Genomic DNA, 25,971 nt, shown 5'->3' on the forward strand with positions numbered 1-25,971 from the left:
TACTCTCCAGAGATAGGTGGCTGCTTGGGACCCAGGGCTAGTCTCTATGTCAAAGTTGTGTGCATCAGCTTCGCAGCTGTTCTCTCTAAGCGGGTCCCAAAGGCTTTTTGGAAGACTTTCCTTCGAGGGTCAGAAAGAGCAAATGAGCCGACAGGCCCACGGGGATGCCAGTTCTCTCCAGCAACACCGCGAGCAGCCTCAGACACTTGGGTTCTCTTTGGTACATGAAAGAACACTATGCTTGGAAGCTTCTTCCAATCCAGTTTGAGAGCCGCACTTCCACTGCCTCCTAGGATTCCAAGTGTTGCCTTGCCGTCACAATTTCCAGTTCTTAGGCCTATGACGGCAGAGTGTCTGGCAGTTCTCAGAGAGGCCTTAGGAATGCAGGCTTTTTGGCTCCTTCCACTGACAAACCAGCTTCTACAGATCCTCTGTCGTTAGGCATTTCATGTCAGAATATCTCTGGGCGCCCTCATTCCTCCTCCACGAAGTAAGACACAAACGGACTTGCCCTAAAGGGAGGAAGCCTTCTGAGTCCGGCAGAGAGGCAGTCTCTCCCACTCAGCATTCCCCCATGGCTGAGCCCGGGGTATGGGCCCGAGAGAGGGAGGAAGAGAGCCGTGACCCCAAGCTTTTCCACAATGTAGTACAGGCCTCACCCTCAAGCTCACGTCAATCGCCTAGAGAAAACAGCAGGCCTCGGTCTGCTTTCCTGCGGCTAGGAAACTTTGCTTTCATTCCTTAGGTGGCACACTGGCTCAGGACTGCCCTGCCCGAAGCACTCACGGTGTGCAGCCCTATTTGTTGAGATCAGCCCTTCTGGCTCCCTCTCGGATGAAGCAACTGGAAAAGAGCCGTTCATAATCTTCGGACCGTGGGAGCTTTCCCTAGTCTACACCAGAACAGCACTCTGAGGAGCTGCTGACGTTTGGTAGCAACATCTCCTCTTCTGAAGAGAAACATTTCGCTCTAAGTGGGTTCCATCAGCCTTGCCATATTTTCTCAGCTGGCTATGATGGAGGGCAGTCAGTTGGCAGACTCACCTGAGGCCCTCCTTCCCAGACTGTGATACACACAGACCCGCCGCCTGCTTCAGCCCAAAGGGACGGCTTATGGTAAGGTCAAAACCCTGTGTTGGAAAGCTCCTGCCTAAGCCTCGCCCAAGCACAAGCATACTGGTCATTGGGCAAAGACTTTCCCCACAAGTTGAACATGTTTGCTCCCCTCTCGCCTCCGAAGGCCGAGTTTACCTAGCTAGGACTCAGACTTCAGGAAAGGTACTCAGGGTGCTGGTGACTGCAAGTTGTTTCACCAGGCAGCCCAAATCGGGTACAGCCACTTGCATTTTCCAGGGGCACGGCGCAAATGGTGTCACCTAACGCGCCTCCAGCCTGCGAGGGGCAACATACACTCTCTGAATGGGAAACAAGCCCATGCCTTCAGTGTGAAAGGCCGCTATGCCTCTTTGCTTCGGCAGCCCAGGGATAGCGTCAGCTCTGAAATGCCTCCAAAGGAGCAGACTCAGAGAACCTTTGAACCACAGAGCAGGTGCGGCCCAGAACAAGGACTGCTCTTGGGCTGAGAACACCCACTGCCCAGCGCCTCTTTTGGCTACACACGTGTAGTGGGAGGGTGTTGAATTCTGCTGCGTGATAACTTCTCCGGGCCACGTAGTGTGAGCGCAGGTAGAGTGGCCCTCCATCTCCTCCCAGTGTCCTGCGTAAGTTGTACAAGGCAAACTCCCTGCTTGAATCCCTGGGTGGGGTACGTACTCTCCAGAGATAGGTGGCTGCTTGGGACCCAGGGCTAGTCTCTATGTCAAAGTTGTGTGCATCAGCTTCGCAGCTTTTCTCTCTAAGCGGGCCCCAAAGGCTTTTTGGAAGACTTTCCTTCGAGGGTCAGAAAGAGCAAATGAGCCGACAGGCCCACGGGGATGCCAGTTCTCTCCAGCAACACCGCTAGCAGCCTCAGACACTTGGGTTCTCTTTGGTACATGAAAGAACACTATGCTTGGAAGCTTCTTCCAATCCAGTTTGAGAGCCGCACTTCCACTGCATCCTAGGATTCCAAGTGTTGCCTTGCCGTCACAATTTCCAGTTCTTAGGCCTATGACGGCAGAGTGTCTGGCAGTTCTCAGCGAGGCCTTAGGAATGCAGGCTTTTTGGCTCCTTCCACTGACAAACCAGCTCCTCCAGATCCTCTGTCGTTAGGCATTTCATGTCAGAATATCTCTGGGCGCCCTCATTCCCCCTCCACGAAGTAAGACACAAACGGACTTGCCCTAAAGGGAGGAAGCCTTCTGAGTCCGGCAGAGAGGCAGTCTCTCCCACTCAGCATTCCCCCATGGCTGAGCCCGGGGTATGGGCCCGAGAGAGGGAGGAAGACAGCCGTGACCCCGAGCTTTTCCACAATGTAGTACAGGCCTCACCCTCAAGCTCACGTCAATCGCCTAGAGAAAACAGCAGGCCTCGGTCTGCTTTCCTGCGGCTAGGAAACTTTGCTTTCATTCCTTAGGTGGCACACTGGCTCAGGACTGCCCTGCCCGAAGCACTCACGGTGTGCAGCCCTATTTGTTGAGATCAGCCCTTCTGGCTCTCTCTCGGATGAAGCAACTGGAAAAGAGCCGTTCATAATCTTCGGACCGTGGGAGCTTTCCCTAGTCTACACCAGAACAGCACTCTGAGGAGCTGCTGACGTTTGGTAGCAAAATCTCCTCTTCTGAAGAGAAACATTTCGCTGTAAGTGGGTTCCATCAGCCTTGCCATATTTTCTCAGCTGGCTATGATGGAGGGCAGTCAGTTGGCAGACTCACCTGAGGCCCTCCTTCCCAGACTGTGATACACACAGACCCGCCGCCTGCTTCAGCCCAAAGGGACGGCTTATGGTAAGGTCAAAACCCTGTGTTGGAAAGCTCCTGCCTAAGCCTCGCCCAAGCACAAGCATACTGGTCATTGGTCAAAGACTTTCCCCACAAGTTGAACATGTTTGCTCCCCTCTCGCCTCCGAAGGCCGAGTTTACCTAGCTAGGACTCAGACTTCAGGAAAGGTTCTCAGGGTGCTGGTGACTGCAAGTTGTTTCACCAGGCAGCCCAAATCGGGTACAGCCACTTGCATTTTCCAGGCGCACGGCGCAAATGGTGTCACCTAACGCGCCTCCAGCCTGGGAGGGGCAACATACACTCTCTGAATGGGAAACAAGCCCATGCCTTCAGTGTGAAAGGCCGCTATGCCTCTTTGCTTCGGCAGCCCAGGGATAGCGTCAGCTCTGAAATGCCTCCAAAGGAGCAGACTCAGAGAACCTTTGAACCACAGAGCAGGTGCGGCCCAGAACAAGGACTGCTCTTGGGCTGAGAACACCCACTGCCCAGCGCCTCTTTTGGCTACACACGTGTAGTGGGAGGGTGTTGAATTCTGCTGCGTGATAACTTCTCCGGGCCACGTAGTGTGAGCGCAGGTAGAGTGGCCCTCCATCTCCTCCCAGTGTCCTGCGTAAGTTGTACAAGGCCAACTCCCTGCTTGAATCCCTGGGTGGGGTACGTACTCTCCAGAGATAGGTGGCTGCTTGGGACCCAAGGCTAGTCTCTCTGTCAAAGTTCTGTGCATCAGCTTGGCAGCTGTTCTCTCTAAGCGGGTCCCAAAGGCTTTTTGGAAGACTTTCCTTCGAGGGTCAGAAAGAGGAAATGAGCCGACAGGCCCACGGGGATGCCAGTTCTCTCCAGCAACACGGCTAGCAGCCTCAGACACTTGGGTTCTCTTTGGTACATGAAAGAACACTATGCTTGGAAGCTTCTTCCATCCAGTTTGAGAGCCGCACTTCCACTGCCTCCTAGGATTCCAAGTGTTGCCTTGCCGTCACAATTTCCAGTTCTTAGGCCTATGACGGCAGAGTGTCTGGCAGTTCTCAGCGAGGCCTTAGGAATGCAGGCTTTTTGGCTCCTTTCACTGAGAAACCAGCTCCTCCAGATCCTCTGTCGTTAGGCATTTCATGTCAGAATATCTCTGGGCGCCCTCATTCCTCCTCCACGAAGTAAGACACAAACGGACTTGCCCTAAAGGGAGGAAGCCTTCTGAGTCCGGCAGAGAGGCAGTCTCTCCCACTCAGCATTCCCCCATGGCTGAGCCCAGGGTATGGGCCCGAGAGAGGGAGAAAGACAGCCGTGACCCCGAGCTTTTCCACAGTGTAATACAGGCCTCACCCTCAAGCTCACGTCAATCGCCTAGAGAAAACAGCAGGCCTCGGTCTGCTTTCCTGCGGCTAGGAAACTTTGCTTTCATTCCTTAGGTGGCACACTGGCTCAGGACTGCCCTGCCCGAAGCACTCACGGTGTGCAGCCCTATTGTTGAGATCAGCCCTTCTGGCTCTCTCTCGGATGAAGCAACTGGAAAAGAGCCGTTCATAATCTTCGGACCGTGGGAGCTTTCCCTAGTCTACACCAGAACAGCACTCTGAGGAGCTGCTGACGTTTGGTAGCAAAATCTCCTCTTCTGAAGAGAAACATTTCGCTGTAAGTGGGTTCCATCAGCCTTGCCATATTTTCTCAGCTGGCTATGATGGAGGGCAGTCAGTTGGCAGACTCACCTGAGGCCCTCCTTCCCAGACTGTGATACACACAGACCCGCCGCCTGCTTCAGCCCAAAGGGACGGCTTATTGTAAGGTCTAAACCCTGTGTTGGAAAGCTCCTGCCTAAGCCTCGCCCAAGCACAAGCATACTGGTCATTGGTCAAAGACTTTCCCCACAAGTTGAACATGTTTGCTCCCCTCTCGCCTCCGAAGGCCGAGTTTACCTAGCTAGGACTCAGACTTCAGGAAAGGTACTCAGGGTGCTGTTGACTGCAAGTTGTTTCACCAGGCAGCCCAAATCGGGTACAGCCACTTGCATTTTCCAGGGGCGCGGGGCAAATGGTGTCACCTAACGCGCCTCCAGCCTGGGAGGGGCAACATACACTCTCTGAATGGGAAACAAGCCCATGCCTTCAGTGTGAAAGGCCGCTATGCCTCTTTGCTTCGGCAGCCCAGGGATAGCGTCAGCTCTGAAATGCCTCCAAAGGAGCAGACTCAGAGAACCTTTGAACCACAGAGCAGGTGTGGCCCAGAACAAGGACTGCTCTTGGGCTGAGAACACCCACTGCCCAGCGCCTCTTTTGGCTACACACGTGTAGTGGGAGGGTGTTGAATTCTGCTGCGTGATAACTTCTCCGGGCCACGTAGTGTGAGCGCAGGTAGAGTGGCCCTCCATCTCCTCCCAGTGTCCTGCGTAAGTTGTACAAGGCCAACTCCCTGCTTGAATCCCTGGGTGGGGTACGTACTCTCCAGAGATAGGTGGCTGCTTGGGACCCACGGCTAGTCTCTCTGTCAAAGTTCTGTGCATCAGCTTGGCAGCTGTTCTCTCTAAGCGGGTCCCAAAGGCTTTTAGGAAGACTTTCCTTCGAGGGTCAGAAAGAGCAAATGAGCCGACAGGCCCACGGGGATGCCAGTTCTCTCCAGCAACACCGCGAGCAGCCTCAGACACTTGGGTTCTCTTTGGTACATGAAAGAACACTATGCTTGGAAGCTTCTTCCATCCAGTTTGAGAGCCGCACTTCCACTGCCTCCTAGGATTCCAAGTGTTGCCTTGCCGTCACAATTTCCAGTTCTTAGGCCTATGACGGCAGAGTGTCTGGCAGTTCTCAGCGAGGCCTTAGGAATGCAGGCTTTTTGGCTCCTTCCACAGACAAACCAGCTCCTCCAGATCCTCTGTCGTTAGGCATTTCATGTCAGAATATCTCTGGGCGCCCTCATTCCTCCTCCACGAAGTAAGACACAAGCGGTCTTGCCCTAAAGGGAGGAAGCCTTCTGAGTCCGGCAGAGAGGCAGTCTCTCCCACTCAGCATTCCCCCATGGCTGAGCCCAGGGTATGGGCCCGAGAGAGGGAGAAAGACAGCCGTGACCCCGAGCTTTTCCACAATGTAATACAGGCCTCACCCTCAAGCTCACGTCAATCGCCTAGAGAAAACAGCAGGCCTCGGTCTGCTTTCCTGCGGCTAGGAAACTTTGCTTTCATTCCTTAGGTGGCACACTGGCTCAGGACTGCCCTGCCCGAAGCACTCACGGTGTGCAGCCCTATTTGTTGAGATCAGCCCTTCTGGCTCTCTCTCGGATGAAGCAACTGGAAAAGAGCCGTTCATAATCTTCGGACCGTGGGAGCTTTCCCTAGTCTACACCAGAACAGCACTCTGAGGAGCTGCTGACCTTTGGTAGCAAAATCTCCTCTTCGGAAGAGAAACATTGCGCTGTAAGTGGGTTCCATCAGCCTTGCCATATTTTCTCAGCTGGCTATGATGGAGGGCAGTCAGTTGGCAGACTCACCTGAGGCCCTCCTTCCCAGACTGTGATACACACAGACCCGCCGCCTGCTTCAGCCCAAAGGGACGGCTTATGGTAAGGTCAAAACCCTGTGTTGGAATGCTCCTGCCTAAGCCTCGCCCAGGCACAAGCATACTGGTCATTGGTCAAAGACTTTCCCCACAAGTTGAACATGTTTGCTCCCCTCTCGCCTCCGAAGGCCGAGTTTACCTAGCTAGGACTCAGACTTCAGGAAAGGTACTCAGGGTGCTGGTGACTGCAAGTTGTTTCACCAGGCAGCCCAAATCGGGTACAGCCACTGGCATTTTCCAGGGGCGCGGGGCAAATGGTGTCACCTAACGCGCCTCCAGCCTGGGAGGGGCAACATACACTCTCTGAATGGGAAACAAGCCCATGCCTTCAGTGTGAAAGGCCGCTATGCCTCTTTGCTTCGGCAGCCCAGGGATAGCGTCAGCTCTGAAATGCCTCCAAAGGAGCAGACTCAGAGAACCTTTGAACCACAGAGCAGGTGCGGCCCAGAACAAGGACTGCTCTTGGGATGAGAACACCCACTGCCCAGCGCCTCTTTTGGCTACACACGTGTAGTGGGAGGGTGTTGAATTCTGCTGCGTGATAACTTCTCCGGGCCACGTAGTGTGAGCGCAGGTAGAGTGGCCCTCCATCTCCTCCCAGTGTCCTGCGTAAGTTGTACAAGGCCAACTCCCTGCTTGAATCCCTGGGTGGGGTACGTACTCTCCAGAGATAGGTGGCTGCTTGGGACCCAGGGCTAGTCTCTCTGTCAAAGTTCTGTGCATCAGCTTGGCAGCTGTTCTCTCTAAGCGGGTCCCAAAGGCTTTTTGGAAGACTTTCCTTCGAGGGTCAGAAAGAGGAAATGAGCCGACAGGCCCACGGGGATGCCAGTTCTCTCCAGCAACACCGCTAGCAGCCTCAGACACTTGGGTTCTCTTTGGTACATGAAAGAACACTATGCTTGGAAGCTTCTTCCATCCAGTTTGAGAGCCGCACTTCCACTGCCTCCTAGGATTCCAAGTGTTGCCTTGCCGTCACAATTTCCAGTTCTTAGGCCTATGACGGCAGAGTGTCTGGCAGTTCTCAGAGAGGCCTTAGGAATGCAGGCTTTTTGGCTCCTTTCACTGACAAACCAGCTCCTCCAGATCCTCTGTCGTTAGGCATTTCATGTCAGAATATCTCTGGGCGCCCTCATTCCTCCTCCACGAAGTAAGACACAAACGGACTTGCCCTAAAGGGAGGAAGCCTTCTGAGTCCGGCAGAGAGGCAGTCTCTCCCACTCAGCATTCCCCCATGGCTGAGCCCAGGGTATGGGCCCGAGAGAGGGAGAAAGACAGCCGTGACCCCGAGCTTTTCCACAGTGTAATACAGGCCTCACCCTCAAGCTCACGTCAATCGCCTAGAGAAAACAGCAGGCCTCGGTCTGCTTTCCTGCGGCTAGGAAACTTTGCTTTCATTCCTTAGGTGGCACACTGGCTCAGGACTGCCCTGCCCGAAGCACTCACGGTGTGCAGCCCTATTGTTGAGATCAGCCCTTCTGGCTCTCTCTCGGATGAAGCAACTGGAAAAGAGCCGTTCATAATCTTCGGACCGTGGGAGCTTTCCCTAGTCTACACCAGAACAGCACTCTGAGGAGCTGCTGACGTTTGGTAGCAAAATCTCCTCTTCTGAAGAGAAACATTTCGCTGTAAGTGGGTTCCATCAGCCTTGCCATATTTTCTCAGCTGGCTATGATGGAGGGCAGTCAGTTGGCAGACTCACCTGAGGCCCTCCTTCCCAGACTGTGATACACACAGACCCGCCGCCTGCTTCAGCCCAAAGGGACGGCTTATGGTAAGGTCAAAACCCTGTGTTGGAAAGCTCCTGCCTAAGCCTCGCCCAAGCACAAGCATACTGGTCATTGGGCAAAGACTTTCCCCACAAGTTGAACATGTTTGCTCCCCTCTCGCCTCCGAAGGCCGAGTTTACCTAGCTAGGACTCAGACTTCAGGAAAGGTACTCAGGGTGCTGGTGACTGCAAGTTGTTTCACCAGGCAGCCCAAATCGGGTACAGCCACTTGCATTTTCCAGGGGCGCGGGGCAAATGGTGTCACCTAACGCGCCTCCAGCCTGGGAGGGGCAACATACACTCTCTGAATGGGAAACAAGCCCATGCCTTCAGTGTGAAAGGCCGCTATGCCTCTTTGCTTCGGCAGCCCAGGGATAGCGTCAGCTCTGAAATGCCTCCAAAGGAGCAGACTCAGAGAACCTTTGAACCACAGAGCAGGTGCGGCCCAGAACAAGGACTGCTCTTGGGCTGAGAACACCCACTGCCCAGCCCCTCTTTTGGCTACACACGTGTAGTGGGAGGGTGTTGAATTCTGCTGCGTGATAACTTCTCCGGGCCACGTAGTGTGAGCGCAGGTAGAGTGGCCCTCCATCTCCTCCCAGTGTCCTGCGTAAGTTGTACAAGGCCAACTCCCTGCTTGAATCCCTGGGTGGGGTACGTACTCTCCAGAGATAGGTGGCTGCTTGGGACCCACGGCTAGTCTCTCTGTCAAAGTTCTGTGCATCAGCTTGGCAGCTGTTCTCTCTAAGCGGGTCCCAAAGGCTTTTAGGAAGACTTTCCTTCGAGGGTCAGAAAGAGCAAATGAGCCGACAGGCCCACGGGGATGCCAGTTCTCTCCAGCAACACGGCTAGCAGCCTCAGACACTTGGGTTCTCTTTGGTACATGAAAGAACACTATGCTTGGAAGCTTCTTCCATCCAGTTTGAGAGCCGCACTTCCACTGCCTCCTAGGATTCCAAGTGTTGCCTTGCCGTCACAATTTCCAGTTCTTAGGCCTATGACGGCAGAGTGTCTGGCAGTTCTCAGCGAGGCCTTAGGAATGCAGGCTTTTTGGCTCCTTCCACAGACAAACCAGCTCCTCCAGATCCTCTGTCGTTAGGCATTTCATGTCAGAATATCTCTGGGCGCCCTCATTCCTCCTCCACGAAGTAAGACACAAGCGGTCTTGCCCTAAAGGGAGGAAGCCTTCTGAGTCCGGCAGAGAGGCAGTCTCTCCCACTCAGCATTCCCCCATGGCTGAGCCCAGGGTATGGGCCCGAGAGAGGGAGAAAGACAGCCGTGACCCCGAGCTTTTCCACAATGTAATACAGGCCTCACCCTCAAGCTCACGTCAATCGCCTAGAGAAAACAGCAGGCCTCGGTCTGCTTTCCTGCGGCTAGGAAACTTTGCTTTCATTCCTTAGGTGGCACACTGGCTCAGGACTGCCCTGCCCGAAGCACTCACGGTGTGCAGCCCTATTTGTTGAGATCAGCCCTTCTGGCTCTCTCTCGGATGAAGCAACTGGAAAAGAGCCGTTCATAATCTTCGGACCGTGGGAGCTTTCCCTAGTCTACACCAGAACAGCACTCTGAGGAGCTGCTGACGTTTGGTAGCAAAATCTCCTCTTCGGAAGAGAAACATTGCGCTGTAAGTGGGTTCCATCAGCCTTGCCATATTTTCTCAGCTGGCTATGATGGAGGGCAGTCAGTTGGCAGACTCACCTGAGGCCCTCCTTCCCAGACTGTGATACACACAGACCCGCCGCCTGCTTCAGCCCAAAGGGACGGCTTATGGTAAGGTCAAAACCCTGTGTTGGAATGCTCCTGCCTAAGCCTCGCCCAGGCACAAGCATACTGGTCATTGGTCAAAGACTTTCCCCACAAGTTGAACATGTTTGCTCCCCTCTCGCCTCCGAAGGCCGAGTTTACCTAGCTAGGACTCAGACTTCAGGAAAGGTACTCAGGGTGCTGGTGACTGCAAGTTGTTTCACCAGGCAGCCCAAATCGGGTACAGCCACTGGCATTTTCCAGGGGCGCGGGGCAAATGGTGTCACCTAACGCGCCTCCAGCCTGGGAGGGGCAACATACACTCTCTGAATGGGAAACAAGCCCATGCCTTCAGTGTGAAAGGCCGCTATGCCTCTTTGCTTCGGCAGCCCAGGGATAGCGTCAGCTCTGAAATGCCTCCAAAGGAGCAGACTCAGAGAACCTTTGAACCACAGAGCAGGTGCGGCCCAGAACAAGGACTGCTCTTGGGCTGAGAACACCCACTGCCCAGCGCCTCTTTTGGCTACACACGTGTAGTGGGAGGGTGTTGAATTCTGCTGCGTGATAACTTCTCCGGGCCACGTAGTGTGAGCGCAGGTAGAGTGGCCCTCCATCTCCTCCCAGTGTCCTGCGTAAGTTGTACAAGGCCAACTCCCTGCTTGAATCCCTGGGTGGGGTACGTACTCTCCAGAGATAGGTGGCTGCTTGGGACCCAGGGCTAGTCTCTCTGTCAAAGTTCTGTGCATCAGCTTGGCAGCTGTTCTCTCTAAGCGGGTCCCAAAGGCTTTTTGGAAGACTTTCCTTCGAGGGTCAGAAAGAGCAAATGAGCCGACAGGCCCACGGGGATGCCAGTTCTCTCCAGCAACACGGCTAGCAGCCTCAGACACTTGGGTTCTCTTTGGTACATGAAAGAACACTATGCTTGGAAGCTTCTTCCATCCAGTTTGAGAGCCGCACTTCCACTGCATCCTAGGATTCCAAGTGGTGCCTTGCCGTCACAATTTCCAGTTCTTAGGCCTATGACGGCAGAGTGTCTGGCAGTTCTCAGAGAGGCCTTAGGAATGCAGGCTTTTTGGCTCCTTCCACTGACAAACCAGCTCCTCCAGATCCTCTGTCGTTAGGCATTTCATGTCAGAATATCTCTGGGCGCCCTCATTCCTCCTCCACGAAGTAAGACACAAACGGACTTGCCCTAAAGGGAGGAAGCCTTCTGAGTCCGGCAGAGAGGCAGTCTCTCCCACTCAGCATTCCCCCATGGCTGAGCCCAGGGTATGGGCCCGAGAGAGGGAGGAAGACAGCCGTGACCCCAAGCTTTTCCACAATGTAGTACAGGCCTCACCCTCAAGCTCACGTCAATCGCCTAGAGAAAACAGCAGGCCTCGGTCTGCTTTCCTGCGGCTAGGAAACTTTGCTTTCATTCCTTAGGTGGCACACTGGCTCAGGACTGCCCTGCCCGAAGCACTCACGGTGTGCAGCCCTATTTGTTGAGATCAGCCCTTTTGGTTCTCTCTCGGATGAAGCAACTGGAAAAGAGCCGTTCATAATCTTCGGACCGTGGGAGCTTTCCCTAGTCTACACCAGAACAGCACTCTGAGGAGCTGCTGACGTTTGGTAGCAAAATCTCCTCTTCTGAAGAGAAACATTTCGCTGTAAGTGGGTTCCATCAGCCTTGCCATATTTTCTCAGCTGGCTATGATGGAGGGCAGTCAGTTGGCAGACTCACCTGAGGCCCTCCTTCCCAGACTGTGATACACACAGACCCGCCGCCTGCTTCAGCCCAAAGGGACGGCTTATGGTAAGGTCAAAACCCTGTGTTGGAAAGCTCCTGCCTAAGCCTCGCCCAAGCACAAGCATACTGGTCATTGGTCAAAGACTTTCCCCACAAGTTGAACATGTTTGCTCCCCTCTCGCCTCCGAAGGCCGAGTTTACCTAGCTAGGACTCAGACTTCAGGAAAGGTACTCAGGGTGCTGGTGACTGCAAGTTGTTTCACCAGGCAGCCCAAATCGGGTACAGCCACTTGCATTTTCCAGGGGCACGGCGCAAATGGTGTCACCTAACGCGCCTCCAGCCTGGGAGGGGCAACATACACTCTCTGAATGGGAAACAAGCCCATGCCTTCAGTGTGAAAGGCCGCTATGCCTCTTTGCTTCGGCAGCCCAGGGATAGCGTCAGCTCTGAAATGCCTCCAAAGGAGCAGACGCAGAGAACCTTTGAACCACAGAGCAGGTGCGGCCCAGAACAAGGACTGCTCTTGGGCTGAGAACACCCACTGCCCAGCCCCTCTTTTGGCTACACACGTGTAGTGGGAGGGTGTTGAATTCTGCTGCGTGATAACTTCTCCGGGCCACGTAGTGTGAGCGCAGGTAGAGTGGCCCTCCATCTCCTCCCAGTGTCCTGCGTAAGTTGTACAAGGCAAACTCCCTGCTTGAATCCCTGGGTGGGGTACGTACTCTCCAGAGATAGGTGGCTGCTTGGGACCCAGGGCTAGTCTCTCTGTCAAAGTTCTGTGCATCAGCTTCGCAGCTGTTCTCTCTAAGCGGGTCCCAAAGGCTTTTTGGAAGACTTTCCTTCGAGGGTCAGAAAGAGCAAATGAGCCGACAGGCCCACGGGGATGCCAGTTCTCTCCAGCAACACCGCTAGCAGCCTCAGACACTTGGGTTCTCTTTGGTACATGAAAGAACACTATGCTTGGAAGCTTCTTCCAATCCAGTTTGAGAGCCGCACTTCCACTGCCTCCTAGGATTCCAAGTGTTGCCTTGCCGTCACAATTTCCAGTTCTTAGGCCTATGACGGCAGAGTGTCTGGCAGTTCTCAGCGAGGCCTTAGGAATGCAGGCTTTTTGGCTCCTTCCACTGACAAACCAGCTCCTCCAGATCCTCTGTCGTTAGGCATTTCATGTCAGAATATCTCTGGGCGCCCTCATTCCTCCTCCACGAAGTAAGACACAAACGGACTTGCCCTAAAGGGAGGAAGCCTTCTGAGTCCGGCAGAGAGGCAGTCTCTCCCACTCAGCATTCCCCCATGGCTGAGCCCAGGGTATGGGCCCGAGAGAGGGAGAAAGACAGCCGTGACCCCGAGCTTTTCCACAATGTAGTACAGGCCTCACCCTCAAGCTCACGTCAATCGCCTAGAGAAAACAGCAGGCCTCGGTCTGCTTTCCTGTGGCTAGGAAACTTTGCTTTCATTCCTTAGGTGGCACACTGGCTCAGGACTGCCCTGCCCGAAGCACTCGCGGTGTGCAGCCCTATTTGTTGAGATCAGCCCTTCTGGCTCTCTCTCGGATGAAGCAACTGGAAAAGAGCCGTTCATAATCTTCGGACCGTGGGAGCTTTCCCTAGTCTACACCAGAACAGCACTCTGAGGAGCAGCTGACGTTTGGTAGCAAAATCTCCTCTTCTGAAGAGAAACATTTCGCTGTAAGTGGGTTCCATCAGCCTTGCCATATTTTCTCAGCTGGCTATGATGGAGGGCAGTCAGTTGGCAGACTCACCTGAGGCCCTCCTTCCCAGACTGTGATACACACAGACCCGCCGCCTGCTTCAGCCCAAAGGGACGGCTTATGGTAAGGTCAAAACCCTGTGTTGGAAAGCTCCTGCCTAAGCCTCGCCCAAGCACAAGCATACTGGTCATTGGTCAAAGACTTTCCACACAAGTTGAACATGTTTGCTCCCCTCTCGCCTCCGAAGGCCGAGTTTACCTAGCTAGGACTCAGACTTCAGGAAAGGTTCTCAGGGTGCTGGTGACGGCAAGTTGTTTCACCAGGCAGCCCAAATCGGGTACAGCCACTTGCATTTTGCAGGGGCACGGCGCAAATGGTGTCACCTAACGCGCCTCCAGCCTGGGAGGGGCAACATACACTCTCTGAATGGGAAACAAGCCCATGCCTTCAGTGTGAAAGGCCGCTATGCCTCTTTGCTTCGGCAGCCCAGGGATAGCGTCAGCTCTGAAATGCCTCCAAAGGAGCAGACTCAGAGAACCTTTGAACCACAGAGCAGGTGCGGCCCAGAACAAGGACTGCTCTTGGGCTGAGAACACCCACTGCCCAGCGCCTCTTTTGGCTACACACGTGTAGTGGGAGGGTGTTGAATTCTGCTGCGTGATAACTTCTCCGGGCCACGTAGTGTGAGCGCAGGTAGAGTGGCCCTCCATCTCCTCCCAGTGTCCTGCGTAAGTTGTACAAGGCCAACTCCCTGCTTGAATCCCTGGGTGGGGTACGTACTCTCCAGAGATAGGTGGCTGCTTGGGACCCAGGGCTAGTCTCTCTGTCAAAGTTCTGTGCATCAGCTTGGCAGCTGTTCTCTCTAAGCGGGTCCCAAAGGCTTTTTGGAAGACTTTCCTTCGAGGGTCAGAAAGAGCAAATGAGCCGACAGGCCCACGGGGATGCCAGTTCTCTCCAGCAACACCGCTAGCAGCCTCAGACACTTGGGTTCTCTTTGGTACATGAAAGAACACTATGCTTGGAAGCTTCTTCCATCCAGTTTGAGAGCCGCACTTCCACTGCCTCCTAGGATTCCAAGTGTTGCCTTGCCGTCACAATTTCCAGTTCTTAGGCCTATGACGGCAGAGTGTCTGGCAGTTCTCAGAGAGGCCTTAGGAATGCAGGCTTTTTGGCTCCTTCCACTGACAAACCAGCTCCTCCAGATCCTCTGTCGTTAGGCATTTCATGTCAGAATATCTCTGGGCGCCCTCATTCCTCCTCCACGAAGTAAGACACAAACGGACTTGCCCTAAAGGGAGGAAGCCTTCTGAGTCCGGCAGAGAGGCAGTCTCTCCCACTCAGCATTCCCCCATGGCTGAGCCCAGGGTATGGGCCCGAGAGAGGGAGAAAGACAGCCGTGACCCCGAGCTTTTCCACAATGTAGTACAGGCCTCACCCTCAAGCTCACGTCAATCGCCTAGAGAAAACAGCAGGCCTCGGTCTGCTTTCCTGCGGCTAGGAAACTTTGCTTTCATTCCTTAGGTGGCACACTGGCTCAGGACTGCCCTGCCCGAAGCACTCGCAGTGTGCAGCCCTATTTGTTGAGATCAGCCCTTCTGGTTCTCTCTCGGATGAAGCAACTGGAAAAGAGCCGTTCATAATCTTCGGACCGTGGGAGCTTTCCCTAGTCTACACCAGAACAGCACTCTGAGGAGCTGCTGACGTTTGGTAGCAAAATCTCCTCTTCGGAAGAGAAACATTGCGCTGTAAGTGGGTTCCATCAGCCTTGCCATATTTTCTCAGCTGGCTATGATGGAGGGCAGTCAGTTGGCAGACTCACCTGAGGCCCTCCTTCCCAGACTGTGATACACACAGACCCGCCGCCTGCTTCAGCCCAAAGGGACGGCTTATGGTAAGGTCAAAACCCTGTGTTGGAATGCTCCTGCCTAAGCCTCGCCCAGGCACAAGCATACTGGTCATTGGTCAAAGACTTTCCCCACAAGTTGAACATGTTTGCTCCCCTCTCGCCTCCGAAGGCCGAGTTTACCTAGCTAGGACTCAGACTTCAGGAAAGGTACTCAGGGTGCTGGTGACTGCAAGTTGTTTCACCAGGCAGCCCAAATCGGGTACAGCCACTGGCATTTTCCAGGGGCGCGGGGCAAATGGTGTCACCTAACGCGCCTCCAGCCTGGGAGGGGCAACATACACTCTCTGAATGGGAAACAAGCCCATGCCTTCAGTGTGAAAGGCCGCTATGCCTCTTTGCTTCGGCAGCCCAGGGATAGCGTCAGCTCTGAAATGCCTCCAAAGGAGCAGACTCAGAGAACCTTTGAACCACAGAGCAGGTGCGGCCCAGAACAAGGACTGCTCTTGGGCTGAGAACACCCACTGCCCAGCGCCTCTTTTGGCTACACACGTGTAGTGGGAGGGTGTTGAATTCTGCTGCGTGATAACTTCTCCGGGCCACGTAGTGTGAGCACAGGTAGAGTGGCCCTCCATCTCCTCCCAGTGTCCTGCGTAAGTTGTACAAGGCCAACTCCCTGCTTGAATCCCTGGGTGGGGTACGTACTCTCCAGAGATAGGTGGCTGCTTGGGACCCAGGGCTAGTCTCTCTGTCAAAGTTCTGTGCATCAGCTTGGCAGCTGTTCTCTCTAAGCGGGTCCCAAAGGCTTTTTGGAAGACTTTCCTTCGAGGGTCAGAAAGAGCAAATGAGCCGACAGGCCCACGGGGATGCCAGTTCTCTCCAGCAACACGGCTAGCAGCCTCAGACACTTGGGTTCTCTTTGGTACATGAAAGAACACTATGCTTGGAAGCTTCTTCCATCCAGTTTGAGAGCCGCACTTCCACTGCCTCCTAGGATTCCAAGTGTTGCCTTGCCGTCACAATTTCCAGTTCTTAGGCCTATGACGGCAGAGTGTCTGGCAGTTCTCAGAGAGGCCTTAGGAATGCAGGCTTTTTGGCTCCTTCCACTGACAAACCAGCTCCTCCAGATCCTCTGTCGTTAGGCATTTCATGTCAGAATATCTCTGGGCGCCCTCATTCCTCCTCCACGAAGTAAGACACAAACGGACTTGCCCTAAAGGGAGGAAGCCTTCTGAGTCCGGCAGAGAGGCAGTCTCTCCCACTCAGCATTCCCCCATGGCTGAGCCCAGGGTATGGGCCCGAGAGAGGGAGGAAGACAGCCGTGACCCCAAGCTTTTCCACAATGTAGTACAGGCCTCACCCTCAAGCTCACGTCAATCGCCTAGAGAAAACAGCAGGCCTCGGTCTGCTTTCCTGCGGCTAGGAAACTTTGCTTTCATTCCTTAGGTGGCACACTGGCTCAGGACTGCCCTGCCCGAAGCACTCACGGTGTGCAGCCCTATTTGTTGAGATCAGCCCTTCTGGTTCTCTCTCGGATGAAGCAACTGGAAAAGAGCCGTTCATAATCTTCGGACCGTGGGAGCTTTCCCTAGTCTACACCAGAACAGCACTCTGAGGAGCTGCTGACGTTTGGTAGCAAAATCTCCTCTTCGGAAGAGAAACATTTCGCTGTAAGTGGGTTCCATCAGCCTTGCCATATTTTCTCAGCTGGCTATGATGGAGGGCAGTCAGTTGGCAGACTCACCTGAGGCCCTCCTTCCCAGACTGTGATACAGACAGACCCGCCGCCTGCTTCAGCCCAAAGGGACGACTTATGGTAAGGTCAAAACCCTGTGTTGAAAAGCTCCTGCCTAAGCCTCGCCCAAGCACAAGCATACTGGTCATTGGTCAAAGACTTTCCCCACAAGTTGAACATGTTTGCTCCCCTCTCGCCTCCGAAGGCCGAGTTTACCTAGCTAGGACTCAGACTTCAGGAAAGGTACTCAGGGTGCTGGTGACTGCAAGTTGTTTCACCAGGCAGCCCAAATCGGGTACAGCCACTTGCATTTTCCAGGGGCACGGCGCAAATGGTGTCACCTAACGCGCTTCCAGCCTGGGAGGGGCAACATACACTCTCTGAATGGGAAACAAGCCCATGCCTTCAGTGTGAAAGGCCGCTATGCCTCTTTGCTTCGGCAGCCCAGGGATAGCGTCAGCTCTGAAATGCCTCCAAAGGAGCAGACTCAGAGAACCTTTGAACCACAGAGCAGGTGCGGCCCAGAACAAGGACTGCTCTTGGGCTGAGAACACCCACTGCCCAGCCCCTCTTTTGGCTACACACGTGTAGTGGGAGGGTGTTGAATTCTGCTGCGTGATAACTTCTCCGGGCCACGTAGTGTGAGCGCAGGTAGAGTGGCCCTCCATCTCCTCCCAGTGTCCTGCGTAAGTTGTACAAGGCAAACTCCCTGCTTGAATCCCTGGGTGGGGTACGTACTCTCCAGAGATAGGTGGCTGCTTGGGACCCAGGGCTAGTCTCTCTGTCAAAGTTCTGTGCATCAGCTTCGCAGCTGTTCTCTCTAAGCGGGTCCCAAAGGCTTTTTGGAAGACTTTCCTTCGAGGGTCAGAAAGAGCAAATGAGCCGACAGGCCCACGGCGATGCCAGTTCTCTCCAGCAACACCGCTAGCAGCCTCAGACACTTGGGTTCTCTTTGGTACATGAAAGAACACTATGCTTGGAAGCTTCTTCCAATCCAGTTTGAGAGCCGCACTTCCACTGCCTCCTAGGATTCCAAGTGTTGCCTTGCCGTCACAATTTCCAGTTCTTAGGCCTATGACGGCAGAGTGTCTGGCAGTTCTCAGCGAGGCCTTAGGAATGCAGGCTTTTTGGCTCCTTCCACTGACAAACCAGCTCCTCCAGATCCTCTGTCGTTAGGCATTTCATGTCAGAATATCTCTGGGCGCCCTCATTCCTCCTCCACGAAGTAAGACACAAACGGACTTGCCCTAAAGGGAGCAAGCCTTCTGAGTCCGGCAGAGAGGCAGTCTCTCCCACTCAGCATTCCCCCATGGCTGAGCCCAGGGTATGGGCCCGAGAGAGGGAGAAAGACAGCCGTGACCCCGAGCTTTTCCACAATGTAGTACAGGCCTCACCCTCAAGCTCACGTCAATCGCCTAGAGAAAACAGCAGGCCTCGGTCTGCTTTCCTGTGGCTAGGAAACTTTGCTTTCATTCCTTAGGTGGCACACTGGCTCAGGACTGCCCTGCCCGAAGCACTCGCGGTGTGCAGCCCTATTTGTTGAGATCAGCCCTTCTGGCTCTCTCTCGGATGAAGCAACTGGAAAAGAGCCGTTCCTAATCTTCGGACCGTGGGAGCTTTCCCTAGTCTACACCAGAACAGCACTCTGAGGAGCAGCTGACGTTTGGTAGCAAAATCTCCTCTTCTGAAGAGAAACATTTCGCTGTAAGTGGGTTCCATCAGCCTTGCCATATTTTCTCAGCTGGCTATGATGGAGGGCAGTCAGTTGGCAGACTCACCTGAGGCCCTCCTTCCCAGACTGTGATACACACAGACCCGCCGCCTGCTTCAGCCCAAAGGGACGGCTTATGGTAAGGTCAAAACCCTGTGTTGGAAAGCTCCTGCCTAAGCCTCGCCCAAGCACAAGCATACTGGTCATTGGTCAAAGACTTTCCACACAAGTTGAACATGTTTGCTCCCCTCTCGCCTCCGAAGGCCGAGTTTACCTAGCTAGGACTCAGACTTCAGGAAAGGTTCTCAGGGTGCTGGTGACGGCAAGTTGTTTCACCAGGCAGCCCAAATCGGGTACAGCCACTTGCATTTTGCAGGGGCACGGCGCAAATGGTGTCACCTAACGCGCCTCCAGCCTGGGAGGGGCAACATACACTCTCTGAATGGGAAACAAGCCCATGCCTTCAGTGTGAAAGGCCGCTATGCCTCTTTGCTTCGGCAGCCCAGGGATAGCGTCAGCTCTGAAATGCCTCCAAAGGAGCAGACTCAGAGAACCTTTGAACCACAGAGCAGGTGCGGCCCAGAACAAGGACTGCTCTTGGGCTGAGAACACCCACTGCCCAGCGCCTCTTTTGGCTACACACGTGTAGTGGGAGGGTGTTGAATTCTGCTGCGTGATAACTTCTCCGGGCCACGTAGTGTGAGCGCAGGTAGAGTGGCCCTCCATCTCCTCCCAGTGTCCTGCGTAAGTTGTACAAGGCCAACTCCCTGCTTGAATCCCTGGGTGGGGTACGTACTCTCCAGAGATAGGTGGCTGCTTGGGACCCAGGGCTAGTCTCTCTGTCAAAGTTCTGTGCATCAGCTTGGCAGCTGTTCTCTCTAAGCGGGTCCCAAAGGCTTTTTGGAAGACTTTCCTTCGAGGGTCAGAAAGAGCAAATGAGCCGACAGGCCCACGGCGATGCCAGTTCTCTCCAGCAACACCGCTAGCAGCCTCAGACACTTGGGTTCTCTTTGGTACATGAAAGAACACTATGCTTGGAAGCTTCTTCCATCCAGTTTGAGAGCCGCACTTCCACTGCCTCCTAGGATTCCAAGTGTTGCCTTGCCGTCACAATTTCCAGTTCTTAGGCCTATGACGGCAGAGTGTCTGGCAGTTCTCAGAGAGGCCTTAGGAATGCAGGCTTTTTGGCTCCTTCCACTGACAAACCAGCTCCTCCAGATCCTCTGTCGTTAGGCATTTCATGTCAGAATATCTCTGGGCGCCCTCATTCCTCCTCCACGAAGTAAGACACAAACGGACTTGCCCTAAAGGGAGGAAGCCTTCTGAGTCCGGCAGAGAGGCAGTCTCTCCCACTCCGCATTCCCCCATGGCTGAGCCCAGGGTATGGGCCCGAGAGAGGGAGAAAGACAGCCGTGACCCCGAGCTTTTCCACAATGTAGTACAGGCCTCACCCTCAAGCTCACGTCAATCGCCTAGAGAAAACAGCAGGCCTCGGTCTGCTTTCCTGCGGCTAGGAAACTTTGCTTTCATTCCTTAGGTGGCACACTGGCTCAGGACTGCCCTGCCCGAAGCACTCGCAGTGTGCAGCCCTATTTGTTGAGATCAGCCCTTCTGGTTCTCTCTCGGATGAAGCAACTGGAAAAGAGCCGTTCATAATCTTCGGACCGTGGGAGCTTTCCCTAGTCTACACCAGAACAGCACTCTGAGGAGCTGCTGACGTTTGGTAGCAAAATCTCCTCTTCTGAAGAGAAACATTTCGCTGTAAGTGGGTTCCATCAGCCTTGCCATATTTTCTCAGCTGGCTATGATGGAGGGCAGTCAGTTGGCAGACTCACCTGAGGCCCTCCTTCCCAGACTGTGATACACACAGACCCGCCGCCTGCTTCAGCCCAAAGGGACGGCTTATGGTAAGGTCAAAACCCTGTGTTGGAAAGCTCCTGCCTAAGCCTCGCCCAAGCACAAGCATACTGGTCATTGGTCAAAGACTTTCCCCACAAGTTGAACATGTTTGCTCCCCTCTCGCCTCCGAAGGCCGAGTTTACCTAGCTAGGACTCAGACTTCAGGAAAGGTTCTCGGGGTGCTGGTGACTGCAAGTTGTTTCACCAGGCAGCCCAAATCGGGTACAGCCACTTGCATTTTCCAGGGGCACGGTGCAAATGGTGTCACCTAACGCGCCTCCAGCCTGGGAGGGGCAACATACACTCTCTGAATGGGAAACAAGCCCATGCCTTCAGTGTGAAAGGCCGCTATGCCTCTTTGCTTCGGCAGCCCAGGGATAGCGTCAGCTCTGAAATGCCTCCAAAGGAGCAGACTCAGAGAACCTTTGAAGCACAGAGCAGGTGCGGCCCAGAACAAGGACTGCTCTTGGGCTGAGAACACCCACTGCCCAGCGCCTCTTTTGGCTACACACGTGTAGTGGGAGGGTGTTGAATTCTGCTGCGTGATAACTTCTCCGGGCCACGTAGTGTGAGCGCAGGTAGAGTGGCCCTCCATCTCCTCCCAGTGTCCTGCGTAAGTTGTACAAGGCCAACTCCCTGCTTGAATCCCTGGGTGGGGTACGTACTCTCCAGAGATAGGTGGCTGCTTGGGACCCAGGGCTAGTCTCTATGTCAAAGTTGTGTGCATCAGCTTCGCAGCTGTTCTCTCTAAGCGGGTCCCAAAGGCTTTTTGGAAGACTTTCCTTCGAGGGTCAGAAAGAGCAAATGAGCCGACAGGCCCACGGGGATGCCAGTTCTCTCCAGCAACACCGCTAGCAGCCTCAGACACTTGGGTTCTCTTTGGTACATGAAAGAACACTATGCTTGGAAGCTTCTTCCATCCAGTTTGAGAGCCGCACTTCCACTGCATCCTAGGATTCCAAGTGTTGCCTTGCCGTCACAATTTCCAGTTCTTAGGCCTATGACGGCAGAGTGTCTGGCAGTTCTCAGAGAGGCCTTAGGAATGCAGGCTTTTTGGCTCCTTCCACTGACAAACCAGCTCCTCCAGATCCTCTGTCGTTAGGCATTTCATGTCAGAATATCTCTGGGCGCCCTCATTCCTCCTCCACGAAGTAAGACACAAACGGACTTGCCCTAAAGGGAGGAAGCCTTCTGAGTCCGGCAGAGAGGCAGTCTCTCCCACTCAGCATTCCCCCATGGCTGAGCCCAGGGTATGGGCCCGAGAGAGGGAGAAAGACAGCCGTGACCCCGAGCTTTTCCACAATGTAGTACAGGCCTCACCCTCAAGCTCACGTCAATCGCCTAGAGAAAACAGCAGGCCTCGGTCTGCTTTCCTGCGGCTAGGAAACTTTGCTTTCATTCCTTAGGTGGCACACTGGCTCAGGACTGCCCTGCCCGAAGCACTCGCGGTGTGCAGCCCTATTTGTTGAGATCAGCCCTTCTGGTTCTCTCTCGGATGAAGCAACTGGAAAAGAGCCGTTCCTAATCTTCGGACCGTGGGAGCTTTCCCTAGTCTACACCAGAACAGCACTCTGAGGAGCTGCTGACGTTTGGTAGCAAAATCTCCTCTTCTGAAGAGAAACATTTCGCTGTAAGTGGGTTCCATCAGCCTTGCCATATTTTCTCAGCTGGCTATGATGGAGGGCAGTCAGTTGGCAGACTCACCTGAGGCCCTCCTTCCCAGACTGTGATACAGACAGACCCGCCGCCTGCTTCAGCCCAAAGGGACGGCTTATGGTAAGGTCAAAACCCTGTGTTGGAAAGCTCCTGCCTAAGCCTCGCCCAAGCACAAGCATACTGGTCATTGGTCAAAGACTTTCCCCACAAGTTGAACATGTTTGCTCCCCTCTCGCCTCCGAAGGCCGAGTTTACCTAGCTAGGACTCAGACTTCAGGAAAGGTTCTCAGGGTGCTGGTGACTGCAAGTTGTTTCACCAGGCAGCCCAAATCGGGTACAGCCACTTGCATTTTCCAGGGGCACGGCGCAAATGGTGTCACCTAACGCGCCTCCAGCCTGGGAGGGGCAACATACACTCTCTGAATGGGAAACAAGCCCATGCCTTCAGTGTGAAAGGCCGCTAGGCCTCTTTGCTTCGGCAGCCCAGGGATAGCGTCAGCTCTGAAATGCCTCCAAAGGAGCAGACTCAGAGAACCTTTGAAGCACAGAGCAGGTGCGGCCCAGAACAAGGACTGCTCTTGGGCTGAGAACACCCACTGCCCAGCGCCTCTTTTGGCTACACACGTGTAGTGGGAGGGTGTTGAATTCTGCTGCGTGATAACTTCTCCGGGCCACGTAGTGTGAGCGCAGGTAGAGTGGCCCTCCATCTCCTCCCAGTGTCTTGCGTAAGTTGTACAAGGCCAACTCCCTGCTTGAATCCCTGGGTGGGGTACGTACTCTCCAGAGATAGGTGGCTGCTTGGGACCCAGGGCTAGTCTCTATGTCAAAGTTGTGTGCATCAGCTTCGCAGCTGTTCTCTCTAAGCGGGTCCCAAAGGCTTTTTGGAAGACTTTCCTTCGAGGGTCAGAAAGAGCAAATGAGCCGACAGGCCCACGGGGATGCCAGTTCTCTCCAGCAACACCGCTAGCAGCCTCAGACACTTGGGTTCTCTTTGGTACATGAAAGAACACTATGCTTGGAAGCTTCTTCCAATCCAGTTTGAGAGCCGCACTTCCACTGCATCCTAGGATTCCAAGTGTTGCCTTGCCGTCACAATTTCCAGTTCTTAGGCCTATGACGGCAGAGTGTCTGGCAGTTCTCAGAGAGGCCTTAGGAATGCAGGCTTTTTGGCTCCTTCCACTGACAAACCAGCTCCTCCAGATCCTCTGTCGTTAGGCATTTCATGTCAGAATATCTCTGGGCGCCCTCATTCCTCCTCCACGAAGTAAGACACAAACGGACTTGCCCTAAAGGGAGCAAGCCTTCTGAGTCCGGCAGAGAGGCAGTCTCTCCCACTCAGCATTCCCCCATGGCTGAGCCCAGGGTATGGGCCCGAGAGAGGGAGGAAGACAGCCGTGACCCCGAGCTTTTCCACAATGTAGTACAGGCCTCACCCTCAAGCTCACGTCAATCGCCTAGAGAAAACAGCAGGCCTCGGTCTGCTTTCCTGCGGCTAGGAAACTTTGCTTTCATTCCTTAGGTGGCACACTGGCTCAGGACTGCCCTGCCCGAAGCACTCACGGTGTGCAGCCCTATTTGTTGAGATCAGCCCTTCTGGCTCTCTCTCGGATGAAGCCACTGGAAAAGAGCCGTTCATAATCTTCGGACCGTGGGAGCTTTCCCTAGTCTACACCAGAACAGCACTCTGAGGAGCTGCTGACGTTTGGTAGCAAAATCTCCTCTTCTGAAGAGAAACATTTCGCTGTAAGTGGGTTCCATCAGCCTTGCCATATTTTCTCAGCTGGCTATGATGGAGGGCAGTCAGTTGGCAGACTCACCTGAGGCCCTCCTTCCCAGACTGTGATACAGACAGACCCGCCGCCTGCTTCAGCCCAAAGGGACGGCTTATGGTAAGGTCTAAACCCTGTGTTGGAAAGCTCCTGCCTAAGCCTCGCCCAAGCACAAGCATACTGGTCATTGGTCAAAGACTTTCCCCACAAGTTGAACATGTTTGCTCCCCTCTCGCCTCCGAAGGCCGAGTTTACCTAGCTAGGACTCAGACTTTAGGAAAGGTTCTCAGGGTGCTGATGACTGCAAGTTGTTTCACCAGGCAGCCCAAATCGGGTACAGCCACTTGCATTTTCCAGGGGCACGGCGCAAATGGTGTCACCTAACGCGCCTCCAGCCTGGGAGGGGCAACATACACTCTCTGAATGGGAAACAAGCCCATGCCTTCAGTGTGAAAGGCCGCTATGCCTCTTTGCTTCGGCAGCCCAGGGATAGCGTCAGCTCTGAAATGCCTCCAAAGGAGCAGACTCAGAGAACCTTTGAACCACAGAGCAGGTGCGGCCCAGAACAAGGACTGCTCTTGGGCTGAGAACACCCACTGCCCAGCGCCTCTTTTGGCTACACACGTGTAGTGGGAGGGTGTTGAATTCTGCTGCGTGATAACTTCTCCGGGCCACGTAGTGTGAGCGCAGGTAGAGTGGCCCTCCATCTCCTCCCAGTGTCTTGCGTAAGTTGTACAAGGCAAACTCCCTGCTTGAATCCCTGGGTGGGGTACGCACTCTCCAGAGATAGGTGGCTGCTTGGGACCCAGGGCTAGTCTCTATGTCAAAGTTGTGTGCATCAGCTTCGCAGCTGTTCTCTCTAAGCGGGTCCCAAAGGCTTTTTGGAAGACTTTCCTTCGAGGGTCAGAAAGAGCAAATGAGCCGACAGGCCCACGGGGATGCCAGTTCTCTCCAGCAACACCGCTAGCAGCCTCAGACACTTGGGTTCTCTTTGGTACATGAAAGAACACTATGCTTGGAAGCTTCTTCCAATCCAGTTTGAGAGCCGCACTTCCACTGCATCCTAGGATTCCAAGTGTTGCCTTGCCGTCACAATTTCCAGTTCTTAGGCCTATGACGGCAGAGTGTCTGGCAGTTGTCAGAGAGGCCTTAGGAATGCAGGCTTTTTGGCTCCTTCCACTGACAAACCAGCTCCTCCAGATTCTCTGTCGTTAGGCATTTCATGTCAGAATATCTCTGGGCGCCCTCATTCCTCCTCCACGAAGTAAGACACAAACGGACTTGCCCTAAAGAGAGCAAGCCTTCTGAGTCCGGCAGAGAGGCAGTCTCTCCCACTCAGCATTCCCCCATGGCTGAGCCCAGGGTATGGGCCCGAGAGAGGGAGGAAGACAGCCGTGACCCCGAGCTTTTCCACAATGTAGTACAGGCCTCACCCTCAAGCTCACGTCAATCGCCTAGAGAAAACAGCAGGCCTCGGTCTGCTTTCCTGCGGCTAGGAAACTTTGCTTTCATTCCTTAGGTGGCACACTGGCTCAGGACTGCCCTGCCCGAAGCACTCACGGTGTGCAGCCCTATTTGTTGAGATCAGCCCTTCTGGCTCTCTCTCGGATGAAGCAACTGGAAAAGAGCCGTTCATAATCTTCGGACCGTGGGAGCTTTCCCTAGTCTACACCAGAACAGCACTCTGAGGAGCTGCTGACGTTTGGTAGCAAAATCTCCTCTTCTGAAGAGAAACATTTCGCTGTAAGTGGGTTCCATCAGCCTTGCCATATTTTCTCAGCTGGCTATGATGGAGGGCAGTCAGTTGGCAGACTCACCTGAGGCCCTCCTTCCCAGACTGTGATACACACAGACCCGCCGCCTGCTTCAGCCCAAAGGGACGGCTTATGGTAAGGTCTAAACCCTGTGTTGGAAAGCTCCTGCCTAAGCCTCGCCCAAGCACAAGCATACTGGTCATTGGTCAAAGACTTTCCCCACAAGTTGAACATGT

Source organism: Balaenoptera borealis, assembly GCF_965194805.1.
Source record: "Balaenoptera borealis genome assembly, chromosome: 20".
Lineage (NCBI taxonomy): Eukaryota > Metazoa > Chordata > Mammalia > Artiodactyla > Balaenopteridae > Balaenoptera > Balaenoptera borealis.